This window comes from Rhinoderma darwinii (genome assembly GCF_050947455.1).
Source record: "Rhinoderma darwinii isolate aRhiDar2 chromosome 5 unlocalized genomic scaffold, aRhiDar2.hap1 SUPER_5_unloc_8, whole genome shotgun sequence".
Classification (NCBI taxonomy): domain Eukaryota; kingdom Metazoa; phylum Chordata; class Amphibia; order Anura; family Rhinodermatidae; genus Rhinoderma; species Rhinoderma darwinii.
The window spans coordinates 150,622-163,151 of record NW_027461821.1 but is presented as its reverse complement, the minus strand read 5'-3'; the positions used below and the strand labels follow the sequence as shown (position 1 = coordinate 163,151).

Below are 12,530 nucleotides of genomic sequence, written 5' to 3'. Positions count from 1 at the left end.
CATCCATCTAGTGTACACAGGTAGGTCCATTGTGGCGGGCAGGCGAGCGGGCAGGCTGCTTTATTGGCTGTTTGCTGTTCCCCTACTCCACTCCACTATTTGACTGTTGTGCTGCATCAATCAATCAATCAATCAATCAATCAATCAATCAATCAATCAATCAATCAATCAGTGGCTGGCTCAGGTGCAGCTCTTTAACTTACCTAAAAGGGAGGGCGGAGAGAAGACAAGGAAGGTGAATGAGGTGTTCCAATGTGAAATGCCGGAAACACAGAAACACAGACGACACACAACAAGAGGTGGCAATCTATTCATTAATTGCATTTAATCAATGAGCTCATTATCACTCATGCATTGTCCAACAGGTGTTGAAATAATGGGATTAAAAGGGGAGATCCCTTCAGAAAGACAGAAACAATAGCAAAGACAAAAAACACTTTTGGAATCTGCTTTTAGTCAACACATAAGGAAAGGGTGCACCGGTCCTGGAAATACTGCAATACCAGGTCAATGCGTGGAGTGGACAGAGCAAGCTCTATTTCCATCTCCCTGTTCTAAAAATCCATTTAATATATGGTCCCCAGATAGGGGACGTATCAGATATTAAACTGATAAGAACAGATACTACACTTGATCTTAGCCAAAAGGCCGAGAAGCGATAACCCGAACGGGCCGCGCGTTGCCCGAGCCTGCCCGATACTGCTGTTCAGCCCTTGCAGCGATTCAGCCTACTTCTAGGCAATTCCATGGGGCCCTGCAGGCTCACACACTCACAGCTACACGGGAGGTGAATAAAGGCCGGAGAGGAAGCCAGACAGGATTTGCTTCTTTTGCTTGCACCACAATGCAGTGCTGAAAGAGGAGGAATCTACATAAAAACGCCTTCCTGGCAACGCCCAAATGCCCTGCTGCCATGCAGATAAACACTGGCAGCGGCAGCAAGTGCATGCCCACAGCCACCCCTTGTTCCTTCACACCTTGTATCAGCTGTAATCCAGTCCAGTCCAGTGCTGCCTGCTGAGCAGCACTGACCAACACTGCCTGGGCCCAGGCTTTTATCTCTGAGGCCCCATTATGATGTCAGAAAGCTGGCTCTGGAATCCTGAGGGCTCCACTATGACACGTGCAAAGTTCCGTCTGAACTTTATATAAGACGGTGAGGCTCAGTCAGTCACTCAGTGTTGCCTGAGAGGGCAACACTGCAACAGCCGGCCGCCAGGCTGTCTTTTTTTTGCACAGCTAGTTGCCTCCAGGAGGCCACAAGAGGGAGACAAGGGACTGCAAAATGGAAAATAGGCATCCACCAACTTTACAGACAACTTCTCCTTGCTCCTACAACCTCCATCCTTGCACAGTTTGTTATTCTTCTAGGTAACATAGTAACAAATCCAAATTGCTGCTCTCTTTGTAGGCAAGCAAGGCTTTGTTGCAACTGCAATTCTTACTTCTTCTTGAAATGTAGGGACGACAGTACATTCCATCACATCCATCTAGTGTACACAGGTAGGTCCATTGTGGCGGGCAGGCGAGCGGGCGGGCTGCTTTATTGGCTGTTTGCTGTTCCCCTACTCCACTCCACTATTTGACTGTTGTGCTGCATCAATCAATCAATCAATCAATCAATCAATCAATCAATCAATCAATCAGTGGCTGGCTCAGGTGCAGCTCTTTAACTTACCTAAAAGGGAGGGCGGAGAGAAGACAAGGAAGGTGAATGAGGTGTTCCAATGTGAAATGCCGGAAACACAGAAACACAGACGACACACAACAAGAGGTGGCAATCTATTCATTAATTGCATTTAATCAATGAGCTCATTATCACTCATGCATTGTCCAACAGGTGTTGAAATAATGGGATTAAAAGGGGAGATCCCTTCAGAAAGACAGAAACAATAGCAAAGACAAAAAACACTTTTGGAATCTGCTTTTAGTCAACACATAAGGAAAGGGTGCACCGGTCCTGGAAATACTGCAATACCAGGTCAATGCGTGGAGTGGACAGAGCAAGCTCTATTTCCATCTCCCTGTTCTAAAAATCCATTTAATATATGGTCCCCAGATAGGGGACGTATCAGATATTAAACTGATAAGAACAGATACTACACTTGATCTTAGCCAAAAGGCCGAGAAGCGATAACCCGAACGGGCCGCGCGTTGCCCGAGCCTGCCCGATACTGCTGTTCAGCCCTTGCAGCGATTCAGCCTACTTCTAGGCAATTCCATGGGGCCCTGCAGGCTCACACACTCACAGCTACACGGGAGGTGAATAAAGGCCGGAGAGGAAGCCAGACAGGATTTGCTTCTTTTGCTTGCACCACAATGCAGTGCTGAAAGAGGAGGAATCTACATAAAAACGCCTTCCTGGCAACGCCCAAATGCCCTGCTGCCATGCAGATAAACACTGGCAGCGGCAGCAAGTGCATGCCCACAGCCACCCCTTGTTCCTTCACACCTTGTATCAGCTGTAATCCAGTCCAGTCCAGTGCTGCCTGCTGAGCAGCACTGACCAACACTGCCTGGGCCCAGGCTTTTATCTCTGAGGCCCCATTATGATGTCAGAAAGCTGGCTCTGGAATCCTGAGGGCTCCACTATGACACGTGCAAAGTTCCGTCTGAACTTTATATAAGACGGTGAGGCTCAGTCAGTCACTCAGTGTTGCCTGAGAGGGCAACACTGCAACAGCCGGCCGCCAGGCTGTCTTTTTTTTGCACAGCTAGTTGCCTCCAGGAGGCCACAAGAGGGAGACAAGGGACTGCAAAATGGAAAATAGGCATCCACCAACTTTACAGACAACTTCTCCTTGCTCCTACAACCTCCATCCTTGCACAGTTTGTTATTCTTCTAGGTAACATAGTAACAAATCCAAATTGCTGCTCTCTTTGTAGGCAAGCAAGGCTTTGTTGCAACTGCAATTCTTACTTCTTCTTGAAATGTAGGGACGACAGTACATTCCATCACATCCATCTAGTGTACACAGGTAGGTCCATTGTGGCGGGCAGGCGAGCGGGCGGGCTGCTTTATTGGCTGTTTGCTGTTCCCCTACTCCACTCCACTATTTGACTGTTGTGCTGCATCAATCAATCAATCAATCAATCAATCAATCAATCAATCAATCAATCAATCAGTGGCTGGCTCAGGTGCAGCTCTTTAACTTACCTAAAAGGGAGGGCGGAGAGAAGACAAGGAAGGTGAATGAGGTGTTCCAATGTGAAATGCCGGAAACACAGAAACACAGACGACACACAACAAGAGGTGGCAATCTATTCATTAATTGCATTTAATCAATGAGCTCATTATCACTCATGCATTGTCCAACAGGTGTTGAAATAATGGGATTAAAAGGGGAGATCCCTTCAGAAAGACAGAAACAATAGCAAAGACAAAAAACACTTTTGGAATCTGCTTTTAGTCAACACATAAGGAAAGGGTGCACCGGTCCTGGAAATCAATACCAGGTCAATGCGTGGAGTGGACAGAGCAAGCTCTATTTCCATCTCCCTGTTCTAAAAATCCATTTAATATATGGTCCCCAGATAGGGGACGTATCAGATATTAAACTGATAAGAACAGATACTACACTTGATCTTAGCCAAAAGGCCGAGAAGCGATAACCCGAACGGGCCGCGCGTTGCCCGAGCCTGCCCGATACTGCTGTTCAGCCCTTGCAGCGATTCAGCCTACTTCTAGGCAATTCCATGGGGCCCTGCAGGCTCACACACTCACAGCTACACGGGAGGTGAATAAAGGCCGGAGAGGAAGCCAGACAGGATTTGCTTCTTTTGCTTGCACCACAATGCAGTGCTGAAAGAGGAGGAATCTACATAAAAACGCCTTCCTGGCAACGCCCAAATGCCCTGCTGCCATGCAGATAAACACTGGCAGCGGCAGCAAGTGCATGCCCACAGCCACCCCTTGTTCCTTCACACCTTGTATCAGCTGTAATCCAGTCCAGTCCAGTGCTGCCTGCTGAGCAGCACTGACCAACACTGCCTGGGCCCAGGCTTTTATCTCTGAGGCCCCATTATGATGTCAGAAAGCTGGCTCTGGAATCCTGAGGGCTCCACTATGACACGTGCAAAGTTCCGTCTGAACTTTATATAAGACGGTGAGGCTCAGTCAGTCACTCAGTGTTGCCTGAGAGGGCAACACTGCAACAGCCGGCCGCCAGGCTGTCTTTTTTTTGCACAGCTAGTTGCCTCCAGGAGGCCACAAGAGGGAGACAAGGGACTGCAAAATGGAAAATAGGCATCCACCAACTTTACAGACAACTTCTCCTTGCTCCTACAACCTCCATCCTTGCACAGTTTGTTATTCTTCTAGGTAACATAGTAACAAATCCAAATTGCTGCTCTCTTTGTAGGCAAGCAAGGCTTTGTTGCAACTGCAATTCTTACTTCTTCTTGAAATGTAGGGACGACAGTACATTCCATCACATCCATCTAGTGTACACAGGTAGGTCCATTGTGGCGGGCAGGCGAGCGGGCGGGCTGCTTTATTGGCTGTTTGCTGTTCCCCTACTCCACTCCACTATTTGACTGTTGTGCTGCATCAATCAATCAATCAATCAATCAATCAATCAATCAATCAATCAATCAATCAGTGGCTGGCTCAGGTGCAGCTCTTTAACTTACCTAAAAGGGAGGGCGGAGAGAAGACAAGGAAGGTGAATGAGGTGTTCCAATGTGAAATGCCGGAAACACAGAAACACAGACGACACACAACAAGAGGTGGCAATCTATTCATTAATTGCATTTAATCAATGAGCTCATTATCACTCATGCATTGTCCAACAGGTGTTGAAATAATGGGATTAAAAGGGGAGATCCCTTCAGAAAGACAGAAACAATAGCAAAGACAAAAAACACTTTTGGAATCTGCTTTTAGTCAACACATAAGTAAAGGGTGCACCGGTCCTGGAAATACTGCAATACCAGGTCAATGCGTGGAGTGGACAGAGCAAGCTCTATTTCCATCTCCCTGTTCTAAAAATCCATTTAATATATGGTCCCCAGATAGGGGACGTATCAGATATTAAACTGATAAGAACAGATACTACACTTGATCTTAGCCAAAAGGCCGAGAAGCGATAACCCGAACGGGCCGCGCGTTGCCCGAGCCTGCCCGATACTGCTGTTCAGCCCTTGCAGCGATTCAGCCTACTTCTAGGCAATTCCATGGGGCCCTGCAGGCTCACACACTCACAGCTACACGGGAGGTGAATAAAGGCCGGAGAGGAAGCCAGACAGGATTTGCTTCTTTTGCTTGCACCACAATGCAGTGCTGAAAGAGGAGGAATCTACATAAAAACGCCTTCCTGGCAACGCCCAAATGCCCTGCTGCCATGCAGATAAACACTGGCAGCGGCAGCAAGTGCATGCCCACAGCCACCCCTTGTTCCTTCACACCTTGTATCAGCTGTAATCCAGTCCAGTCCAGTGCTGCCTGCTGAGCAGCACTGACCAACACTGCCTGGGCCCAGGCTTTTATCTCTGAGGCCCCATTATGATGTCAGAAAGCTGGCTCTGGAATCCTGAGGGCTCCACTATGACACGTGCAAAGTTCCGTCTGAACTTTATATAAGACGGTGAGGCTCAGTCAGTCACTCAGTGTTGCCTGAGAGGGCAACACTGCAACAGCCGGCCGCCAGGCTGTCTTTTTTTTGCACAGCTAGTTGCCTCCAGGAGGCCACAAGAGGGAGACAAGGGACTGCAAAATGGAAAATAGGCATCCACCAACTTTACAGACAACTTCTCCTTGCTCCTACAACCTCCATCCTTGCACAGTTTGTTATTCTTCTAGGTAACATAGTAACAAATCCAAATTGCTGCTCTCTTTGTAGGCAAGCAAGGCTTTGTTGCAACTGCAATTCTTACTTCTTCTTGAAATGTAGGGACGACAGTCAGGGGCGGACATACCGCATGTGCAGCCGGTGCAGCTGCACAAGGGCCCCGCGTGGGAAGGGGGCCCGTTCCTCTGCTGGCCGACTCAGTTCTCAGCTGCGCGATGCTGAGGACTGAGACAGAGGCCCGTGGACCACTGGCGTAGCTATAGGGGTCGCAGCGGTCGCAATTGCGACCGGGCCCCGAAGCCAGGGGGGCCCACGGCCCCCCGCACCACATCAATAAAAAGTTACTATAGTAACTCGGGCCGCGGGCCCCTGTTACTATAGTAACATACTTTACTTACCTTCCTGGTTCCGGATCGCAGCGGAGGTCCTGACGTCAGGCGCTGTGCGCAGCACATGACGTCACAGCGCTATGCGCCGCGCACAGCATCGAGACGACAGAACTCCCGCCGCGGCCGAAGAGGAAGGTAAGATAGCCCTGACTGGCGGGGTCCGACTCCTGGGACCCGCCAATCAGCTGTTTTGAAGGGGCCGCAGCACTCGTACGAGAGCTGCTCCCCTTCATTCCTGTCACTTCATTCCGGTCACACTGTGAATCGGTTTCGGCGATTCACAGTGTGGGCGAGTAGTGAAATGAAGGGGAAGCAGCTCTCGTACGAGTGCTGCGGCCCCTTCAAAACAGCTGATTTGCGGGTCCCGGGCGACACATCAGCTATTGATGGCCTATCCTGAGGATAGGCCATCAATGTTTAGGGACTGCACAACCCCTAAGCCTACGATGTAGCAGGCTTAGGGGGCCCATGAGACAGGATCACAGATTGTGTGATGCTGTCTGCTGGGCCCTGTATCTAAGCCAATCACATGGTAGGCTTAGATACATGGCCCATGCGTGATCCTGTCTGCTGGGCCCTGTATCTAAGCCTACCACACTGTAGGTTTAGATACAGGGCCCCAGCACACAGTAATCTTATACTGTATAAGATTACTGTCTGCTGGACCCTGTATCTAAGCCTACCTTGTGGTAGGCTTAGATACAGGGTCCCACAGACAGTATCACACATGGGCCCTGTATCTAAGCCTTAGGGTATGTGCACAGACACTAATTACGTCCGTAAGTGACGGATGTATTTCGGCCGCAAGTACCGGACCGAACACACTGCAGGGAGCCGGGCTCCTAGCGTCGTACTTATGTACGACGCTAGGAGTCCCTGCCTCGCTGTGGGACAACTGTCCTGTACTGTAATCATGTTTTCAGTACCGGACAGTTGTCCGGCAGCGAGGCAGGGACTCCTAGCGTCGTACATAACTATGATGCTAGGAGCCCGGCTCCCTGCAGTGTGTTCGGTCCGGTACTTGCGGCCGAAATACGTCCGTCAATTCCGGACGTAATTAGTGTGTGTGCACATACCCTAACACATGTGTTACTAATCATTTTTTGTGTGTTTTCTTACAGGTTCGGTCGTTGGACTACGGCGGATTCCAGGACTACTTCGATGACAGCTTTTTTTTTTATTAATAAAATGGTTAATGAGGGTTGTGTTTTTTTTTTTTATTTCAATAAAATATTTTTTCTATGTCTTTGTGGTTTTTTTTAAACTATATTACTACCGCCTTAGTAATGGCCGCCGGCTGATTGACAGCATCCATTGCTAAGGCGGGGCTTAGTGTTAGCCGGTGCAGAGGCTAACACTAACCCCCTTTATTACCCCGGTACCCACCGCCACCAGGGGTGCTGGGAAGAGCCGGGTACGATCCAGTACCTGACCATCTGTAGTGATGGTCGGCCACTGGGGTGGCCGCAGGCTGGTATTATCAGGAGGGGAAAGGCCAGATACAGTGGCCCTTCCTACCCTGGTGATGCTAGGCTGCTGCTGCTTTATTGTATCTGGCTGGTTATGAAAATGGGGGGGACGCCACGTCATTTAAAAAATAATTGGAAAGAACGATGTCGGGTCCCCCCCAATTTTCATAACCAGCCAGATACAACACAGCAGCAGCAGGCAGCATTACAAGGGTGGGAAGGGCCACTGTTTTTGGCCTTCCCCAGCCTAATACTACCAGCCTGCGGCCACCCCGGTGCCTGCCCGTCACTACAGCTGGTCGGGTACTGGTTTGTACCCGGCTCTTCCCAGTACCCCTGGTGGCGGTGGGTACCGGGGTAATAATGGGGGTTAGTGTAGACTCTGCACCGGCTAACATTAAGCCTCGCCTTAGTAATGGAGGTTGTCAATCAGCCAGCGGCCATTACTAAGGCGGTGATAATAAAGTTTAAAAAGATACAAGCACATAGAAATTTTTTTTATTGAAATAAAAACACAACCCTCATTAACCATTTTATTGAGAATAAAAAAAACGCCGTCATTGAAGTCCTCGTATCCGAAGTCCAACAACCGAACCTGTAAAAAAAACACAAACACACAAAAATAATCAGTAACACATAAAGAAGCAAAATTATTATTCTTACCTTTCCTGGGTCCAGCGCTGGAGCCGCAATGTCAGCGAGCTGGGCCCTGTATCTAATCCTATCATGTGTGATACAGTCTGCTGAGCTGTGTATCTAATCCAATCATGTATGATACTGTGCTGGGCCCTATATCTAATCCGATCATGTGTGATACTGTCTGCTGAGCCACTGTATCTAATCCTATCATGTGTGATACTGTCTGCTGAGCCACTGTATCTAATCCTATAATGTGTGGTACTGTCTGCTGAGCCACTGTATCTAATCCTATCATGTGTGATACTGTCTGCTGAGCCACTGTATCTAATCCTATCATGTGTGGTACTGTCTGCTGAGCCACTGTATCTAATCCTATCATGTGTGGTACTGTCTGCTGAGCCACTGTATCTAATCCTATCATGTGTGATACTGTCTGCTGGGCCACTGTATCTAATCCTATCATGTGTGATACTGTCTGCTGAGCTGTGTATCTAATCCTATCATGTGTGATACTGCCTTCTGAGCCACTGTATCTAATCCTATCATGTGTGATACTGTCTGCTCAGCCACTGTATCTAATCCTATCCATAGTTTATAGGGTCGTAGTGCTATAGATATGCTATGCTGTCTCCTATACACACACTTTTTTTTGGGGCGGACACATATGTATTGGGGCTATTTCCCGGACATTTTAAGCCCTGAGGGTATGTTCACACGGCAGCGTCTGTTACGGCTGAAATTACTGTGCTGTTTTCAGGAGAAAACAGCACCGTAATTTCAGCCGTAATGGCATGTGCAGGCGTCTTTTGCTGCGTCCACTACGGAAGTAATTGAAGCTGGTTTTCCATGGAGTCCATGGAAAACGGCTCCATTTACATCTGAAGAAGTGACAGGCAGTTTTTTACGCGCCGCCTTTCGACAGCGGCGCGTAAAAAAAAATGACCATCGGCACAGAACATCGTAAGACCCATTCAAATGAATGGGCAGATGTTTTCCGACGCTTTTGAGCCGCATTTTCGGATGTAATTCAATGCTAAAACGCCCAAATTACGTCCGTAAATAGTGTGTGTGTGAACCCAGCCTTAGTGACGCCCCGGCTGCTAGTGCTGCATTGTTGGGTCACTTAGGAGACCCAGCGATGCAGCTGAAAGCGGACCGTCGGCCATGAGAAGTTTGCGGGGTGGGGGGGGGGGGGCCCTGGCACATTATCTGCACAGGGGCCTTTTGCAGTCTGTGTCCGCCACTGACGACAGTACATTCCATCACATACATCTAGTGTACACAGGTAGGTCCATTGTGGCGGGCAGGCGAGCGGGCGGGCTGCTTTATTGGCTGTTTGCTGTTCCCCTACTCCACTCCACTATTTGACTGTTGTGCTGCATCAATCAATCAATCAATCAATCAATCAATCAATCAATCAATCAATCAATCAATCAATCAGTGGCTGGCTCAGGTGCAGCTCTTTAACTTACCTAAAAGGGAGGGCGGAGAGAAGACAAGGAAGGTGAATGAGGTGTTCCAATGTGAAATGCCGGAAACACAGAAACACAGACGACACACAACAAGAGGTGGCAATCTATTCATTAATTGCATTTAATCAATGAGCTCATTATCACTCATGCATTGTCCAACAGGTGTTGAAATAATGGGATTAAAAGGGGAGATCCCTTCAGAAAGACAGAAACAATAGCAAAGACAAAAAACACTTTTGGAATCTGCTTTTAGTCAACACATAAGGAAAGGGTGCACCGGTCCTGGAAATACTGCAATACCAGGTCAATGCGTGGAGTGGACAGAGCAAGCTCTATTTCCATCTCCCTGTTCTAAAAATCCATTTAATATATGGTCCCCAGATAGGGGACGTATCAGATATTAAACTGATAAGAACAGATACTACACTTGATCTTAGCCAAAAGGCCGAGAAGCGATAACCCGAACGGGCCGCGCGTTGCCCGAGCCTGCCCGATACTGCTGTTCAGCCCTTGCAGCGATTCAGCCTACTTCTAGGCAATTCCATGGGGCCCTGCAGGCTCACACACTCACAGCTACACGGGAGGTGAATAAAGGCCGGAGAGGAAGCCAGACAGGATTTGCTTCTTTTGCTTGCACCACAATGCAGTGCTGAAAGAGGAGGAATCTACATAAAAACGCCTTCCTGGCAACGCCCAAATGCCCTGCTGCCATGCAGATAAACACTGGCAGCGGCAGCAAGTGCATGCCCACAGCCACCCCTTGTTCCTTCACACCTTGTATCAGCTGTAATCCAGTCCAGTCCAGTGCTGCCTGCTGAGCAGCACTGACCAACACTGCCTGGGCCCAGGCTTTTATCTCTGAGGCCCCATTATGATGTCAGAAAGCTGGCTCTGGAATCCTGAGGGCTCCACTATGACACGTGCAAAGTTCCGTCTGAACTTTATATAAGACGGTGAGGCTCAGTCAGTCACTCAGTGTTGCCTGAGAGGGCAACACTGCAACAGCCGGCCGCCAGGCTGTCTTTTTTTTGCACAGCTAGTTGCCTCCAGGAGGCCACAAGAGGGAGACAAGGGACTGCAAAATGGAAAATAGGCATCCACCAACTTTACAGACAACTTCTCCTTGCTCCTACAACCTCCATCCTTGCACAGTTTGTTATTCTTCTAGGTAACATAGTAACAATTCCAAATTGCTGCTCTCTTTGTAGGCAAGCAAGGCTTTGTTGCAACTGCAATTCTTACTTCTTCTTGAAATGTAGGGACGACAGTACATTCCATCACATCCATCTAGTGTACACAGGTAGGTCCATTGTGGCGGGCAGGCGAGCGGGCGGGCTGCTTTATTGGCTGTTTGCTGTTCCCCTACTCCACTCCACTATTTGACTGTTGTGCTGCATCAATCAATCAATCAATCAATCAATCAATCAATCAATCAATCAATCAATCAATCAGTGGCTGGCTCAGGTGCAGCTCTTTAACTTACCTAAAAGGGAGGGCGGAGAGAAGACAAGGAAGGTGAATGAGGTGTTCCAATGTGAAATGCCGGAAACACAGAAACACAGACGACACACAACAAGAGGTGGCAATCTATTCATTAATTGCATTTAATCAATGAGCTCATTATCACTCATGCATTGTCCAACAGGTGTTGAAATAATGGGATTAAAAGGGGAGATCCCTTCAGAAAGACAGAAACAATAGCAAAGACAAAAAACACTTTTGGAATCTGCTTTTAGTCAACACATAAGGAAAGGGTGCACCGGTCCTGGAAATACTGCAATACCAGGTCAATGCGTGGAGTGGACAGAGCAAGCTCTATTTCCATCTCCCTGTTCTAAAAATCCATTTAATATATGGTCCCCAGATAGGGGACGTATCAGATATTAAACTGATAAGAACAGATACTACACTTGATCTTAGCCAAAAGGCCGAGAAGCGATAACCCGAACGGGCCGCGCGTTGCCCGAGCCTGCCCGATACTGCTGTTCAGCCCTTGCAGCGATTCAGCCTACTTCTAGGCAATTCCATGGGGCCCTGCAGGCTCACACACTCACAGCTACACGGGAGGTGAATAAAGGCCGGAGAGGAAGCCAGACAGGATTTGCTTCTTTTGCTTGCACCACAATGCAGTGCTGAAAGAGGAGGAATCTACATAAAAACGCCTTCCTGGCAACGCCCAAATGCCCTGCTGCCATGCAGATAAACACTGGCAGCGGCAGCAAGTGCATGCCCACAGCCACCCCTTGTTCCTTCACACCTTGTATCAGCTGTAATCCAGTCCAGTCCAGTGCTGCATGCTGAGCAGCACTGACCAACACTGCCTTGGCCCAGGCTTTTATCTCTGAGGCCCCATTATGATGTCAGAAAGCTGGCTCTGGAATCCTGAGGGCTCCACTATGACACGTGCAAAGTTCCGTCTGAACTTTATATAAGACGGTGAGGCTCAGTCAGTCACTCAGTGTTGCCTGAGAGGGCAACACTGCAACAGCCGGCCGCCAGGCTGTCTTTTTTTTGCACAGCTAGTTGCCTCCAGGACGCCACAAGAGGGAGACAAGGGACTGCAAAATGGAAAATAGGCATCCACCAACTTTACAGACAACTTCTCCTTGCTCCTACAACCTCCATCCTTGCACAGTTTGTTATTCTTCTAGGTAACATAGTAACAAATCCAAATTGCTGCTCTCTTTGTAGGCAAGCAAGGCTTTGTTGCAACTGCAATTCTTACTTCTTCTTGAAATGTAGGGACGACAGTACATTCCATCACATCCATCT

The 12,530-nt window shown here is 48.5% G+C and overlaps 6 non-coding genes across 6 annotated transcripts; all 6 read right to left on the bottom strand.

The window, feature by feature from the left end:
* Positions 1-469: 469 nt before the first annotated feature.
* On the bottom strand, positions 470-660 carry LOC142697226 (U2 spliceosomal RNA). Its single transcript, XR_012865041.1, has one exon. It is a non-coding gene; the product is annotated as a U2 spliceosomal RNA (small nuclear RNA).
* A 1,284-nt stretch (positions 661-1,944) lies between these two features.
* LOC142697225 (U2 spliceosomal RNA) lies at positions 1,945-2,135 on the bottom strand. The gene has a single exon (XR_012865040.1). It is a non-coding gene; the product is annotated as a U2 spliceosomal RNA (small nuclear RNA).
* Positions 2,136-3,423: 1,288 nt separating this feature from the next.
* Positions 3,424-3,610, bottom strand: LOC142697701 (U2 spliceosomal RNA). Its single transcript, XR_012865470.1, has one exon. It is a non-coding gene; the product is annotated as a U2 spliceosomal RNA (small nuclear RNA).
* Positions 3,611-4,898: 1,288 nt separating this feature from the next.
* Positions 4,899-5,089, bottom strand: LOC142697224 (U2 spliceosomal RNA). The gene has a single exon (XR_012865039.1). It is a non-coding gene; the product is annotated as a U2 spliceosomal RNA (small nuclear RNA).
* Positions 5,090-10,024: 4,935 nt separating this feature from the next.
* LOC142697223 (U2 spliceosomal RNA) lies at positions 10,025-10,215 on the bottom strand. The gene has a single exon (XR_012865038.1). It is a non-coding gene; the product is annotated as a U2 spliceosomal RNA (small nuclear RNA).
* Positions 10,216-11,507: 1,292 nt separating this feature from the next.
* On the bottom strand, positions 11,508-11,698 carry LOC142697222 (U2 spliceosomal RNA). The gene has a single exon (XR_012865037.1). It is a non-coding gene; the product is annotated as a U2 spliceosomal RNA (small nuclear RNA).
* Positions 11,699-12,530: the final 832 nt, after the last annotated feature.